The sequence below is a fragment of the Choloepus didactylus genome, chromosome X (assembly GCF_015220235.1).
Source record: "Choloepus didactylus isolate mChoDid1 chromosome X, mChoDid1.pri, whole genome shotgun sequence".
NCBI classification, from domain to species: Eukaryota; Metazoa; Chordata; class Mammalia; order Pilosa; family Megalonychidae; genus Choloepus; species Choloepus didactylus.
In genome coordinates, this window is record NC_051334.1 from 70,155,468 (window position 1) to 70,172,765 (window position 17,298).

The 17,298-nt window shown below is 39.9% G+C and overlaps 1 protein-coding gene across 1 annotated transcript in view; it reads left to right on the top strand.

Annotated features, from left to right (window-relative positions):
* AR (androgen receptor) overlaps window positions 1-17,298 on the top strand; it is a 196,028-nt gene that overhangs the window by 102,817 nt on the left and 75,913 nt on the right. The gene's annotated exons all lie outside the window — the stretch shown is intronic.

Below are 17,298 nucleotides of genomic sequence, written 5' to 3' on the forward strand. Positions count from 1 at the left end.
GTAAGGACCCAGAGCATAGAAGCACATTTATCCTCCTCTCCAGAGGCCTGCCTTTGGGGTCTGTCCATTGACACAGAAACCCAAGCTAAAGAAACATCTTATATTCAGCTAAGTGAGTTTAAGCCCTGGCTCCTTAATCTGATTTAGCTTAGAAAAACTCATGTCTAATCAGTCTCCAGAGGTGCTCAGCCTTCATCCTGCAGCAAGAATTTCCCATTTCCAGACATCTTCTATATGTTAGTGCTTCCTCCCTTCCTGGACTGGGCTTAGGCTTCCTTTTTATCCTCTTCACTCCCCTCCCTGCACTAAGGGCTTCTTTTCTCAAAGGAACACTGCTGAGCAGCCCCTGGGCAGAGGCACTCTTCTCTGGGACCAGACCTAGTTGCCAAACACCAGTTTCCACCCCTGGCCCCTCTTTCCACAGAGGAGGCACTTTCTCCCAAGATATTTTTACTTCTCTCTCACTGCCTCAGGAGCATCAAGTTCCAATTCAGAACCAAAATAGAGCATTTTTCCTTATATAACGGCATAAACCCTGAGACGGCTTTAAACGTGACAAGTGTAAACCACATCTGGTACCCAGGAAGGCTCTGGCAGCCACCAGAAGATAGTGGAGAATTCTTGTCATTTATGGATAAAAGGTTTCTTTTAACTAGACTCCCCATTGATAGCCACTCAGAATGACAATAGTTGTTTCATCATTTGGTCAGCTGACAGGAATGTCCATAAAACAGAAAGCTTGATTTCTTTTCTTCCAGTCCTCAAAGCACCAAGGAGGCTTGTGTTGTTACCAAAAAATATCTTGTGTGTTCCACCCATACCCTCTGTTTATACTGGCTAGGTTGAGGTCCAGTGCCCCAGTGGCTAGGCCTAGGCAGTTTAGAAAGAGCCAGAAAGCAGTACCCTCATTCCTTAAGAGTGGTTAAGGAAGGATGACTATCAGAAAAAGAAGTGAGAAGCATCTCCAGGGACTCAGATCACTCCAACTTCCCAAGGGAGAACTTGCCTCTTTCCTATGCCACATCATCAAGCAAGCTCTGTCTACAGAGCAGAGAATGCTCCAGAGCACGTATCTTGAGCTAGTGTGTCAGCAAGCTTGGGCACCACAGTAATAGCAGCCATATCAGATGGGAAGGGAGTTCAAGTGAGCAAGCAATCCAGCAAATTCGTTAGACAGATAGATTAGATTATAATTGATGCTGCCTTTGGGTTTTACAAATCTGGGTCACCAAATTGTTGTTTTTGGAAAATGGGGAATGATCAACCCTATTGTGAAAGTACAGATTTTACTGTCATATCATACCTTCCACATGGGAGCTTTCTGCAGAAGGTTGGGAGAATGGAGGGAGGCAGACAGACATGCAGCTCTCAGGGCTGCCTGGGAGGAGCTCTGCTGTGATCCTGGACTATTTGAAAACAGGAAAGAGAGGAGATTGCAGGGCGGGGGTGGGGGTTGGGGGCGGTTCACCTAATTTACAGAATGCTTAGAAATCCAGCAAGGTTTCAAAATCCTCCAGGTTCTACAGTTGGGTAAGTTAGGGAAACTGAATAATGTTTTCTTTGAGAAAATGAGCCTCTGTGAGCTCATGCAATCAAATGCTCTTGACTGCTTGAGATATGAAAACTCACCAATGAATTGCTTGCAAGGCCATGAACAGGGAACCTCTGAGCCACTTGTTTCCTTTAGAACGTTTCTGGTCCCTAGCCCTTTGAGTGACAAAGGTAGCTTAAAAAGAACACATACAATAAAAAAAAAAAGACAAAATTATTGGTGTTCTCTGTCTCCTCCTATCTGTAAAGCTCAGTGGATTGATTTTACTGCTGTCATTATTCCTATTTGAAGGCAGGGGGCTATCTTACTACCATAGAGAACATTTATTGATTTGTTTTTTTTTCCCTTTTTATGATGCATCTTTATTGCCCAAATGGCCTTTCTGAAGGTTGTTCTGAATCTGCCTTGTTGGAATTTGGAATTGCACTTGTTTTGGAGAAAGTAGGAACACAAAGCTTTTTCTTCCTTGTCCATGTTCCATTGTCAGCTAACTCATATTGAGTATTCTGAGTGTGATTATCAATTTATTTGTGGCTTCAGAAATCTCTGGACTGGACACAGGTACAAGACTTAAAAGCCTGGCATATCAGACAGAAATCAATTTCTTACTTTGGTAGTTCATTGGGCATGAGGCTTTAATGTCATTGGTGCAGGGCTCAGCACAGAGTTGACTCTAAGCTAGCCAGGTTTTCCTGTTGAGAAGAAAGAAGAGAGAGCCCCACATTTTCTCAGTGTCAGTAATACTGGGGGACAGAATGAGGGTGAAGATTGGCATGGAGAGATCTGCATTTTTTTTTTTTTTTTTTTGGCGATAAAAATAATGGTACAAGGCCATGGGGGTATGATCACTAAAATCTTGTGGACAGAAGCTTCATCAATGTATGTGTATGTTTGTGTGGTTAGATGGTTGGATGGGGGGTGGTCTGTGAGTTAGTAACAGGCATGAGGAGAATCAGTGGGCTGGTGGGGTAAGGAGGGGAGGAGGAAGGCATGTTGAACACCATCTAAAAGGCAAAGAAGTCAAAGGAAGGTAATGTCCATAAACAAGAGCTAGAGGCTCAGAGAGATTTTCATATTATGGCCTTGGATAAGAGCTTGTCCCCCTCTTTAGGGCCCAGTTTCTTCTCTCCCTGTAAAATTAAAGATGTTGAACTAGATGTTAAAACTCCCTTCCAGTTTAATTTTTTTTGTGACAGTTTTATAAATTGCAAACATAATTACCATTATTTCAGCAGAAACTTGTATTTATACCCACACGCACTTTTGATTTTGCCTTCCTAGCAAATGGTGACTCCAAGCTCCCATGATCTTAAAAATCAAACTTAAGTTAGGGGTAGAACCAACTGAGAAAGTGCACCATGGATGGGTTGGGTTAAAACCCAGGACTCTGGAATTCTTTCTTCCCTCAGCTTTGTGGTCATGGCTGAGCAACTTTCTTTCTTTTCCATTTTCTCATTGGAAAATCAGGGTATGAATCCTTTACCTCATCATGTTTCAAAGATGGTTAATTAATTCATCATGTGCATTACGTGCCCAATAATTCACTATTTTTCAGACATTTTCTAGTAAAACACTGGAGATTGTGCCTTCACTTGTTTTGTACACATGGAACACTATTTGGTACACATCATAAAATTGAAACTGTAGTTTACATTCTGAACTCAAGGGATTACACCATCCTCAGTGATGTTTACAATATGTCCAATTTAGTATACTTGGAAAATTTTATACAAGTATGGCTTTAATTCTCTCTCACACCCCAGGTTTGAAGAAGTGTAAGTGAACCCTCATTGAACTTTTCTGTCCTTTAAGTCCACTCTTTCCCACCTCAACTGACATGGAATGAATGTTACCTCTTGTTTGGAGTCTCGCAGAGAGTTTTTGGTGCATGTCAGTGTCCTCTTCATTCCTGAACATTTAGAGTAACATTTCCCAGGGGCAAATTAACTGTGCTAGGAGAATTTCTTGTATCTTCCTAGAGCCATGATAGATATCTTTAGTCAAGGAGTTAACTGATCCTGACCGTGGGATTCCTGGAGATCTTTTCACAATGTTCCTCTTATGTCTTATTTGGCTCTGGCTTTCTTAAATATCAGCACCAGACTTCAGATCGGGGTGGACAAACATTTTCTGTTAAGGATTAGGTGGTAAATATTTTAGAATCTGTGGGACTCATGGCTTGTCGTGACTACTCAATTGCCTTTGTAGTGTTAAAGCAGCCACAGACAATACCTAAACTACTGGGTGTGGCTGTGCACCAATAAAACTTTATGGGTACCAAAATTAGAATTTCATATAATTTTCATGTGCCATTAAATATTATTGTTTTTTTTTTATTTTTTTGAATCATTTTTAAATGTTAAAATTATTCTCAGTTCTTGAGCCATACAAAAACAGGTGGCAGACTCAGCCTGCTAGCTGGGTAGAGCTTGCAGGATGTAGTTTGCTGACCCATGCTTTAGATGATGGCTCCTGTGCTTGCAAATCTGCATAGTAAATGTTACTTTTTCCACTCTCCTAATATCTAAGCAATTTTCTAAACTATCACATTTTAAAACTTTTTCAGAATTGGCTAGCCAAAGTTTGTTCATCTTGGTTGTCCAAAATGTGTACATCTTGAGCTTTTTTTTTTTTTACCAACAAGGGAAAAATATAGACCTAGGAATCCTAGAAGAAGATACTTTTTTTCTGATGATCTAGTAGATCACACCCCCTTGTGATACCCAGTGGAGAAACTGAAAACATTTCACACATTTTCTAGACCTTTGTGTGGTAATTATGTGGATAAATATGAAATATATATGAATGAGTTTTGCTGGATGCCACATAAATACCAGATGGCAAAAAGGAAGGACTCTGGGGACTATCTGGTACCAAGTGTTATAGAAAAACTCCCTGTCTCATAGGAAGTAGGGCCCAGGTGGCAGCTGAATTATGGATCTTCCATATATTCCCTATGATCCACTGTCTCCAAACACTTTTCAGCTAAATCTGGGTCTCCCCATAACAAGACTAGACTGCAGACCCACAGAATAAATAATTTAGCTCTGTAACGCATTGCAACTGATGCCCACCCAAGCCTTTGTCAGTGCCCAATTTGTGGGCCTTGCCAAGAATCTACCATTGCTGCTCTGTAGTGCCGTGTGCCTGCTTATTTATACCATGTGCATTTGATGAAGCAATGATTAGCAAGAAGTTGCCTAGCACTTGCAACTTTTTGTAAATAACTGTAATGTTTAAATGCCCTTTGTCACTTAGGAGATCATTTGAATCCATTGCCTCTTTCCACCTTACCTTACTGATTTCCCAATTCTTTTCATCTTTTCCATGCATGTCCATATACTGCAGCCAGAGCCTTCTATTTCTACAATCCCTCACAAGAACCTTGGCAACTCTCAAAATCTGGGTGGTAGATTGTTGCAGATGGTTGTTATTGCAAGAGTAAATGTTAGACCCAATTTCTCTCCAGAGGCAGGAGTTATTTCTTAGTTCTCTGGATTCTAGTCTCATGGCAAGAAACACACTTTCCCTCAAAATGACTGAACTCTGGAAGAAGCTATCATTTCAAAAATATCTTCAGTTATAATAGCCATGTGTGCATACTTCTGTAACCTATTATTCATGTTTCCACCCTCCTTCCTTGTGCCTTCATGGCTGGGCATCTGTTCTTGGCATTCCAAGGAGGCAGGTAAGCTTTGTACCCACCAATCTGTAGGGAAGGAAACTGAGATTAGAAGGTGAATGACTCTTTATAAAGAAACCAGGATTAGAATTCTCAGATCCTTTGCTTCCATCTCTGCTGAGCTGCTGAGGCATTTCAGTGGAATAATTTACACATCCTGACTAGACTAGTATATATCTCCTACAAGGCACCTCACAGGAACAAACCCGTTAGTAATCTACTCATGCATTCAGTCAGTAAACATTTACCGGGTGCTTACTACACATGGGGTATTGGGCTCACATGCTCAAGATTCAGAGCCTGCTTCAAGTGGATTATAGTATAATGATCATAACCCTAGACATCTTTAATGATCTTCAGTGGCCCAATTGCCACCACATCCACTTTCCATTTGAACTTCCTAACCACTTGGAACAGAAAGAGAAGTCATTTTCTTGGTGTTCTAGATGAATAAACTTAAGCTTTGCCAGGCAATCACCAGGTAGTAAATAGAATAGCTGGAATTTGAACTGAGGTCTTCCAGAGCCAAAGCCAACATTACTCTGCTACACCACAGCTGCCCCTCCAACATATAAATATGCTAACTCAAGATAGAAAGAAAATGCTACACTCAGACAAATAAGACAGTAGTGAAAAGGAACCACAGAGACAGAAGTAAGAGAAGGAAACTAAGAAAGACATTTACTGTGTGGAGAAACTGAGGAGTTGCTGAGTAGCACTGATACCACAGGGAGTTTGTCTCCCTAAGAAAATCCCAAATGCTTAAAACAGATGGTGGTTCACCAGCAACTCTCTTCATCAGGTAAGGGCAAGGACATGTGGGCCCTAGTTTTTCCACCAACTTCTATTCTTAAGAGGGAAAGTTCTGATTCTGATGAAACCAAGCCTTGTACTGTTAATTCACTCTTATCACACAAACACAGACCAGGAAGCATAATGTAACATCTATGCACATGAGAATTTTGCTCCTCATTACCAAGCTAAGGGAAGAGCTCAGAGACAGGATATATGTATATAAATAGTAGACCTGTGGGTTTTTGGCCCTTGGCTTTGAACCTTCTTAGAGGATTATGCTATGGAGTGTTTTCCATGGGGGAAGACACAAGAGAAATCCATTTCCTGCCTTTTTGATGTTAGAAGCCAGAAAATACTGTCTTTCAGGACAGGCCTAAATAATCACAGAGGCAGATTCTTGTTCTATTCCAACAGGACTTTGAAAGTCTGTTCTTCCTTTCTTTCCTAGGATACCTCATTGCATGGATGGAACTTGATTTCATTGTGGTATGTGGATGTGGGCCCTGGAGACTGTGGGCCTCATACAGTTCCATAAGTCAGTTAAACACATTCCTACAGCCTCATGATCACAGGCTCCTTTAATTTCTGAACAGTTATTTCAGTAATGAATTGTTTAATGAAAAGACTTAAAAGATTTATAGTGCTTGGAATCACATGATATTTTCAATACTGACCTATTAAAACTTGATGGAAGAGGACTTAGAAATCTAGGAATCTGACCAAGCTGTTTTATGGATGAGGAACCTGACATCCAGAAAGAGGAAGTGACTTTCTTGAGTTTTATATAACACATGAATGGTAGAAATGAGGTCCCCCCTGCCATTTATTGTTTCTGCTCTGAGGGCTCTTCTGCCTCACAGCCAATCACTAGAGCCAGAGAGATTGTTACCTTGAAACTCCCAAGAATTATGTGAGGCAGTATATTAAGCATTTAGCATAGCACTTGGCTCCTAGAAGGTGCTTGTCCATGGTGGTCTCTCTCTACCGTTTTGTGAAAGCATCTTCTGTAACTTCAGGTCTTTCCCTGTAGCAGGGGATGGGGATGACATTAGTAATACCAGCTGTCTCTGGTGGGAAGGTTCTGTAAAATATTTCTTGGTGTGAAGATTCTGGCAAGGTTTCTGTGTATGTGCATGTATGGATGTTTTTAGGGAGAGGTTTCATAGCTTTCATGGTTTTCTCAGAGGTTCTGTAGCCTAGAGAAGATTACAGACTACTGGTCTATCCTTTGATAAGAGCTTTATAAACTCATCGGAAGGTATCCTAACTATAGGGTTATCCAAAATGGCTATTTGATGGCAGCACTTTTCCCACAAAACATACATTTATTCAACAAAGTATCAATGTTTATTGTGTGCACCAGGCCTCCACCAGGCATAGGGATGAAAGATAAATGAGAACAACAGTAACGGTTTATTGAGCACTCAAAATGTATTAGATATTTTGGAGAGATTATCTCATTCAATCTTCACAAAAACCCTATGATATAGGTTTGCCCCCAGTTTACTAATAAGGAAAGTGAAGTACTGAAAAATTAAATGACTTGTTTGAAATCATACAACTAGTTTGTGTCTGTGGTGTGAATATGACACACAGCTTCCAACAAAAAAGAGGAAGATACATGCTATACTAGAGTCCTTTGGGTTCTAGTACTCACCCCGTGGGTAGACAGAATGAGGGAATGAATTATTTTACCTTCAGTGTTTGAGAAAGGAAGGTTTCACAGAAGAGAAAGGTGGATTTAGTTCTTGAAGGATGTGTAAGAGTTTGACAGGTACCAAAAAGTAGGGAGGGAACTTTAGGAAGAAGGAACAGACTGGGCAAAAACAGGGAGATGTGAAAGCAGGTGGCCTCTTTGGGGAACTTTGTGACAGACTGGAGGCTGTTGTGGGGGAACCTCAGGATATGCAGCAGACCGTTTGACAGGCAGTCAGTTGGCTTTTTGTGCCTGACCTCCCATACTGAGTAGCGTTACCATCCTACTCTACTTTCTGGGCTTTTTGTAAGCAAACCAGATGGAAACAGTTCCATTTAGGTAGCAGAACAATATGCAGTATAAGAGCACCAGATTGGGCTTCAAGCTAAGTTATAGTCCTGATTCTGCCACAGACTTGCCATGTGGCCTTAGGCACCTCTTATTCTCTCTCTGCACTTCAGAATCTCCATCTAAACAGTAAAATGGTTGGATTAAATGATCTTGGAGATTTTAACAATAAATCTCTAAAATTTTATATGTACTCTAGATGTAGCCATTGACCAGTGGTTCTCTTTTTATGCATCAGCCTTGGGAAGCAGGCGGAACTGAGTTCAATCCTTATCTTCAAGGCATAATAGATAATAACTTTTTCTGTGCCTCTGTAAGGATAATAATAGCTCCCAGGTCTATGGTAAGACCTAAATAAGCTGTAGCACAGATCCTGGTGCACAGTAAGATTTGATGCCTTCTCCTGAAGTAAAGCATTGGTCATTGGGACACATGCACATATGTCCCATCCCCTAGATGGGCAGAATGGGAAGATGGGAGATATCTTTGACAATACCCTGGATAAAGGAGGTCTTGGGATGGTGTAGGGTTCCAAACCAGCCACTTCTCCTTAGGGTTATATAATTAATGACAAGAAGGGCCAACAGCATTTGCATGAGAATACAGCCAGGGTCAATCTCCTCCTCTCTCTCCTCCTTGCCAGCCCAGCTAGCACGTATTTGTTTTAAAATTCTTACTAAAATATGTTATTCTTGTTTTGCTTCTCCAGGTTTTCAGGTTTTGGATTTGAATGCATCAGAGCTTTCTGTATGTCTTTGTCCCCAAGAAGATAGGCCTGGCTTCCCTGGTAAATTCAGGTCCCCAGACACAGACCAGGAGAAAAGCTAACAAAGGTCATAAATCATTTTCCATGTTCTTCAGCCGTTGGATTCCCTTGTCTAGCCAGAGGTGTGAATTAAGGTATGCTGAGGTCGGATTCAATAGAAACCCTGAGCCAGCACCTGTGTAAATAAATTTTTAAGGCTTTTTTGCCTGAAGCCGGATAGATACTTTTAAAAACTAAATTGGGCTGTCTTTTATCTAAAGTACTGTCTCCTTCTTTCCTAGTGCTTTGGACCCCTTGGAGGAATGTGGTTTGGTTGTAGTGCTATTGTTTTTGTTGCTGTTGGGGGGGGGGGGGTATTTCTTTCAAAAACAGGATAATGCGTTGATATGGCCTATGGCTTTACTGTGTTTAAAATGAAACTCTGGTAGTGTATTGGAATTCTTTCTGCTTCCCATAGATTGGCTTTGCATCTTTCCACCCACTCAATTTTAAGCCTATTAAAAACTAGACAACTAAAACCAGCATGTACATACTGCTTTTCTCTGACTGATACCTGAATTGCCTTCAGATCTTTTTAAAGCTCCATAGGGTAAGGGTTAGCACCTTGCCAAGGGCCCCTAGGGCCCATCCATAAATGGGGTATCCATTCCTTGAGGTCCCTTAGCTCTGCTCAACTTTAGAATAGAGACAGAAGTGGTCTCTCATTTGCACTGATTATGAGTAAAAGCCTCCTACTTCCCACTCTCTTGAGGAGACCTCTTTTGCCACCACCACCAGTATCACTTCCTTGACTATTCAGAAATTCTCCTATAGCCTGTGTCACTAGGAATGAGCTTTCTAGGACAGAGCTTTCTTTGTCTCTTTTACTACTCAAGAAGCCATCAGCTTCCAAGTTAAGGTTCAGGTTATGGTCCCATGGGAGCAGAGATAGATGCAGGAGACAAAAAAGGGGGGCATGAAGGTGTCATTGTTCATGGGAGGAAATGAAATGATTTCTTACCTATCCAGTGAGTCCTACAGAGATAGGGAAGTACTCTCTACTCAGGAACCCTATTGATGTGGGAGAAGACAACACAGCTTGATTTTTAAGTCCACCATTTGTTAACTGTGCAACCTTGGAAAAGTGACATCCCCTCTCAGAGCCTTCATTTTCTTACCTGAAAAATGGGGATAAAGTCAACCACCCCCATAGGAGTTATAAAATAGCTTCAAATTGCCCAGCATAGTACCATAATTTTAAACCTGAAATAACTCAGGTATTGTTGATTTGTGCCTTCTCGTGCACAAATGAGGTATCAGTCCAGTATCAAAATTACAGCATATCTCCAGGTCTCCAGTGATGTTACTGTATAAATGCTAGTGCAGCCTGAATAATTCACATGTTGTTATTCACATGCATAATTTGATAGTAATTATTTTCAGATATGGGTACTACATCTTTGCAGATGAGACCACTCCCAAGTACTAAAGACTTAAATGGATTCAGCTAGAGCACTTTGGCCAGATGGGCAGCAGAGAGCTCTCTGGGTCCTGTTTCCTGGGTGGAGGGAACTTCAGACTAGAGGCATTTGTATTCTTATAGCTTAGTCGGAGGGTAGAAGGGTGGGAGGTGAGTAACTTTCACTCATTCCTTATTCAACAAGCATGTGTTGTGTCAGACCTTATGTGAACCCAGAGATGAGTGTGAGCTGACCCTGTTTTCAGGGAGCTTCAAGTCTGGCAGGCATGACCTCCAAGGTCAGCTAGAGTTTTAACACTGCACAGAGTATATAAGTGCAGCAGAGGCTGTGTGATGGGATGGAGTGAGAGATAACCCACATGCGTAGCTCCTCCATGCCCAGGGCCAACCCTGACCAAGGCCAGCACAGTTTGGGAGTCCCGTCCCCATCAGCAGGTCTGGAAGCAGCAAACAGTAATGATGATTATAATAATTGTAACAGTTAATATTTGCTGATAATTCCTCTGTGTCAGACATTACACTAAGTGTTAGCTTAATCCTCACAACAACCCTGTGAGGTAGTAGATACTGTTAATACTCTTATTTTACAAAGGAGGAAATTAATGCACATAGGACTAAGAGAATAAAAAAGGAACTGATTCATTTCAGTTCAACAAACATCCAAAATCTATTATATGCTGGGCCCTCTGCTGGGTGCTAGAGAGAGAGAGACAGAGAAATAAAACATGGTCTCAGTCCAGTGGGAGTGACAAGCATACAGTGAGATAAGTATATGTGCCAGGCCTTCTATGTGATGCTGGAATCTCAGTGATGAATTAGACACAGTCCTTCTCTCAATGATCTCAAAGTTCAGTGGGAGATATCAATGTGGAAACAAAAATTAAATACTGCTGCGATAAGTGTCATAAGAGAGATAAGTGCAAAATGGGGAGAGAGATACTGATTGGTTTAAATCAAAGCCCGAAAGAAACAAAGTTATTGAGAATTATGAAGAAACTAATTGATTTAAATCAAAGCCCAAATGAAACAGTGTTATCTAATTTTATTCCAGCTTGGTTGATTGTTTTCCATTTTTATTCCATCCCTAAAATAGATGATCAGCATTGGTTTACCACCCAAGGTTAACAAAATATGGCGAGGGGCTGTTCTGCAATATAGTTAAACTATTCCTTTATTTTACTGCATGCCCACACTTTTCCTGTTCCTCACCTCTACTCAGCTATCCCCTCTGCCTCAAGTACTTTTCCTCCACATCTCCACATCCTTAAGTTTTACTGTTCTTTAAGGCCCTGCTCAATTGCCTCTTCCATGAAGTCTCCACCCCATCAAAAGTCACCCTACTTTCATCCACCCCCGGCACACCCACAGTACTTCAAGGGTGCCTCTTGTGTTCTTACTACTTCCTGCTTTTTATTTCAGAAATGTGTGTACTCACCTTTTCTCCCCCACTAGACAGATCCTTGGTAGAAGGTTCATATTTCTGAAACCATGATTTTCTTTCAAATGCATTGGAAACCTCTTCTGGAGTCCATTGTTCCTGGTGGGCTTCAACTTTCAAGTTTAAACCAGTGAAATTACATTACCTACCTGGAATTTTACACTTTCTACTAATGGCTTTTAAAAAACCCATCACCCTATCACAATAACTGATTAAAATGTGTCTTCAGTTCCTTTTGGTCCTGCCTTCATGCATGCGTAATTTATAGTCATAGTACAGAACCCTAAGAATATTGTACTCTGATTTTTTTCTCATGCCTCTATTATTGGGTATTTAGATTATTTTCATATATCTAGGTTGCATTCATGTATATTACTTTTTTTTCTTTTTAAATTTCTTGGGATTCATTTCCACCAGTGAAAGTACTGGGTCTAAAGCAGAGATTGGAGGTAGGATCCTGTGCACTATGTGATCAACTATGTGTTTTTATTTAAGAATTTATGAAAGGCCACTCTATCTGAAAGTATCTTGCCACCTGTAACCTGTCACAGTGTCTTAAATTCCCACTATATGTAGAATTGTTTTGGAAGGGTGTGCCTTCTGGGACACATTCAACCATTATCCGGAAATAGTGTTGGAAATTAGTTTGTCAAGATGTCCCTTAGCAGGACTCTGGAGGAATGGAACACTGGTCTCATAAGTTTTGAAAGGGATAACGGATTCAGGACAGGTTCTGAATATAAGGTGTTATCTGGACTAGGAAGGCTTAGAGTATCGAAGTGGGAAGCTCTGAAGAGCTAAAGGTCAAATGCAGGCATTGGGCATTTGGTAGGATAAAATAATAGAAGGGCAAGAGAGAGGCAGAAGAAGAGGGTATGGAGAAAGAAGAACATATTTCACCCATTTAACAGGATTTGGAATTGTGTTTCATCTGTAGGCACAATAGAAGCATTGAGGCCACTTTATAGTAGGAAGAGGAATGTAAGTTCTGGGCAATCAATAGTTGGCTTCAGATAGACTGGTAGAAGCCATGACCTGAAAAAAAAGCCAGGTGCATGTCAGCTTCTCTGGACCTCAGAAAACCATGAGGGGATCAGCAAGGGCAGGGGAAGTCAGGGCAGCATTGCAGACTCAGCACATACAAGTAGCTTCACATCAATGGTCAGAAGAGATTATGACAACTGATGTGAGGTAGAGGTTAATGGCACCTGCCCTTAGTGATGGGCAGACACTAAATAATGGTAGATGCATGTGAGGAATTGGAGGCAAGCAGGTGCCTGTATTTATGGTTGGATGACTTCACTGACCTGGTTGGTGACTGTGGCTTCCAGACACTCATGTTTTCCTGTGTAATCTATTGCAGAAGAGTAAATGCATGTGGAAAAGAACAGGCTTCCCTTTTTAGAATAAACCATAGAACCTTGCAGGATTGAGGAGATATGAGCCCTGTAAAAGTCAAACAGGATTTTCAATTCTATCCTCCAGGGTTTTTCATTTTCCTTCGGACTCAATTTTTCTCACATGGTTCCTAGTGCCACCAGCCACTGTTATCCCCTCTCTCAAGCCTGAATACAAGTACAGATTACATTTCTTGGGTTCCCTGCATGCAATGGAATGGACTCACATTCATCAAAATGCACATTAGTAAATAATGAGGTAGAACAAACTGGAAATCCAGTATTGAAAATAAAATAAGATTATATTCTTTGGAATGCCAGCTTTAAACAATGAACTTTCTTTAAGCATTAGATCTCTTCTAGCCATGTCTACTGGCTCCATCTTTACCTGGTAACCCTTCTTTGTTAACCCATCCACTACTCTTCTATGGTGTCCTAAGAAAATACCAAAAATATATACACATATTGAGTAACAAGAAGGTCACTCTCTAATGGCAAACCCTTTTAGGATGCTGTGAGCATTTGGCACCATGTTTTTGGGAGCACCAAAGAGTGAACCTAACCCCTCCTTGGGGCAAAATTTGATTGGTATATTGCCTCAAGGAGGCCTTTGTTGTTCTAAAAAAAAACTTGTTTGCTTCCTTACACCAGGGAACATGTAAAGAGAATGGATCCCAAAGGTAAGATTTCTTCCATCTAGCAGCTTTTCCCCTTATTTTAATTAATTTATTTATTAGGTCTGTGGGTTATTGTATTATAGTAACATATACATATATAGATAACAAAAGTTCTGCTATTTTAACCATTTTTAGGCAAACAATTTCAATAGCATTAAGTACATTTACAATGTTGTGCTACCACCAACACCATGTATTACTAAAACTTTTTCATCATCCAAAACAGAAACTGTACCCATTAAGCAACAGTTAACCATTGCCCTTCTCTGTAGCCCCTGGTAACCAACCTCTAATCTACTTTCTGTCTCTATGAATTTGCTCATTCTAAATATTTCATATAAGTGGATTCATAAAATGTTTGTCCTTTTGTGCCTGGGTTATTTCACTCAGTATAAATGTTTATAAGGTTTATCCATATTCCGGCATGTATCAGAACTTCATTCCTTTTTATAACTGAACAGTATTCAATTTTACATATATAACTGCATTTTGTTGATCCTTTCATCTGTCAACAGACACTTGGGTTGCTTCCATCTTTGGCTATTGTGAATAATATGGTTATGAACATTGGTGCAAACAATTATCTGAGTCCTGCTTTCAATTATTTTGGGTATATAGCTAGAAGTGGAATTGCCAGGTCATATGGTAATTCTGTTTAACTTTTTGAGGAACTGCCAAACTGTTTTCCACAGAGGGCTGCATCATTTTACATTCCCACCAGCAATGCACGAAAGTTCCAACTCCTCCACATTCTCATCAACACTTATTCTCAATTTTTTAAATAACTAGCTTCAGGGATTTTAAGAGCAGTTTAGATGTGGTAGAAGGAAAGGACACTTGGAGTCAGAAAATACACTTACTAGCTTTGGGCCTTAAGACATTCATTTGGCCACTCTAATCCTCAATTTCTTCATCTGTAAAAGTGAGGTAATGAACCTATATAGTGATTTAAAGGACCAAAGTGTTTGGGAAAACACTGTATAATTGCAAAGCATCATATGAATATTAGTTTCCAATTTTTAGTTGTTCAAAACAATCATGACTATTGTTAAATAAATAAATACTTACCTCTGACCACCCCTGAACTCTTTGCAAAGAGGTATCTGTAGGAGAAGCAGCTCTACTTGGAGAAGCAGCTCTACTTGCAAATCACTTCACTGTTTTGTTTTCTTGGTACACAGCTTATTAATACATGAGGCACATCTCCTCCAGCTGTTGTCACATCCCTTCTTTTGGTTTCTCAGTTTCAGCTCTTTTCATGCATGATTACTTTGTTTAAGTAACTCCAAGGATTCCTCGAAGTGAATTTTATTTTATGTTTTAGGTTATCTTTGCTATCTTGTAGCAAAAATAACTTCCAAATTGAATGACGTTATGTCCAACCACTTTTGTATCATGCAGAAATAAACAGATATGTAATATTATTTATACAGATAATTATTGTTTCCCAGTTACTGATTAGTAGCCCAATAATTGCCAGAAGAAGCCATGGGAAAGTACCTTGTCCTCACAGCTCAGCCTTGCACTTTAGTTGTAAGCTTACTAAAAGCTTGTGTAGATAAGTTGCAGGGTTTATGGTAAAAGCATTTCTCCAAAAGCAAGCCCTTTTTATATTGGTTTCTTAATCCTCAGAAGATATGACTTTGATCTGACATGTATCAACAAGGTAGTTTCCTAAGCTGCTGTATACAATTTCAGGAGGACAGATTATGTTATTAGAATGAATTTGCTTGTTTTAAGTTTTAAATATACGGGATTTTTCAATCCCACCACTATCAAAACTTTATCTGTTTTCCACAGTAGGACTGTCTCCCGTGCCTTTAATATTCTTGCTTTGAACTATGATCGTTCCTGCCTAGCTGACACATGAAACTTGAAAAATTGTTTCCAAGTTCTTTTAATTTATTTTCTCTTGACACCCAAACTGCCATGATCAGTAGTAGCTGTGGTGGGCTGACAATTAAATAGCAGCAAGATGAGCTTTGTTCTCTGGCCTCCCTTGACCAATTCTACCCATCATCCAAGGGGCTCCAAGGGGGCTTTGAGAAAGCATTCCACAAAGCAGCCTCACCAAACTTACAAGGCTGAAGGGGAACCAGGATTCCAAAATGCCATTTATTTCTGGGTGGGGTGGAGTGGGATGGTGAGACTCAGAGTTTGCAAAACTATGGTCTTCTCTCTGTTGATTCTTTTTACTCTGGAAAGATACCACTCTTCTTTAAGAAATTATCAAAACTTCATGATCTTCCAGGACGTGGACTGCTTCTTTAAAGCACATTACAGAGAGCTTTCTTGGCCAACAAAATATTAAAAGTTATTCATTCATTTATTTATTCAAATAATGTTTATTGAGAACTTTTGATGTGTCAGACACAAACTTGACAGAGGAATAGGTCTTACCCTTGTCTCCTTCACAATCTGATGAGGAAGATTGCCATTCTGATTCAATTTATAACGACTGAACACTTTCCACATGTCACACACTGCTAAATATCTTCACATTGTATTGACACAAAGGAATTATTGAAAAGTGGAGAGAAGCCAGGGGAAGAAGGATTGAGTATGGATCTAGCCACTCTCAAGACTCCATTTTGAAACACCGGGATTGCAGTTTTAACAGGTTAATTTGAAAATCGTACCCCATGGGCAATACGCGCAATAGAATTTTGCTGTCACTGGAGGCAAGAGAATAAGTACTGGAATGAAATGAATGAGGTAAGAAATTGTGAAAACTTAGAATTCAGTTTTTGTAGAAAAGACTACTTTATACATCATGGCAGAGTAAAACCACCACTGTACAAAAGAAGGCTGTGAATGTGACTCCAAGGAAGTCACTGGAGTTCTCTGAAACTCTGCATTTGCTTCTGCAAAGCTGGTAATTTTCTTATCCTTATGCCTCTGTTACATGAGTATGCTGTGAGATTATGCATGGGAAGGGCTTTATCAATACTAACATATCTTACAAATGTATGATAGTGCTATTGGGATCTTATATAGGTAGACCTTCCTTCATTACTTACTTGGAGTGTCTTTAAATCCCTCTGCACAATTTTAATTAGATCCTTTATGTTACACTTACTTTTGATTTTCTTTTCTAAATTATTGTTACTGAAAGACATATTGTATAATTTTTTATTGAGATATGATTCACCTAAAATAATATTTATTATAATTGAAAATATTATAATTGCAAAGTGTTCAATTCAGTGGTTTTTAGTATATTCCCAAAGTTGTGCTACTATCACCACTATCTAATTCCAGAACATTTTCATCACCTCAAAATCAAACCCCATGCCACTTAGCATTTACTCACAATCCCACCCACCCCAGCTCATTGAAACTACTAATTTACTTTCTGTCTTTATGGATTTGCCTATTCTGGACATTTCATAAAAATGGAATCATGCAATATGTGGCAGGTTGTGTATGACTCCTTTCACTTAGCATAATGTTTTCAAGGTTTATCCATGTTGTAGAATGTGTCAGCA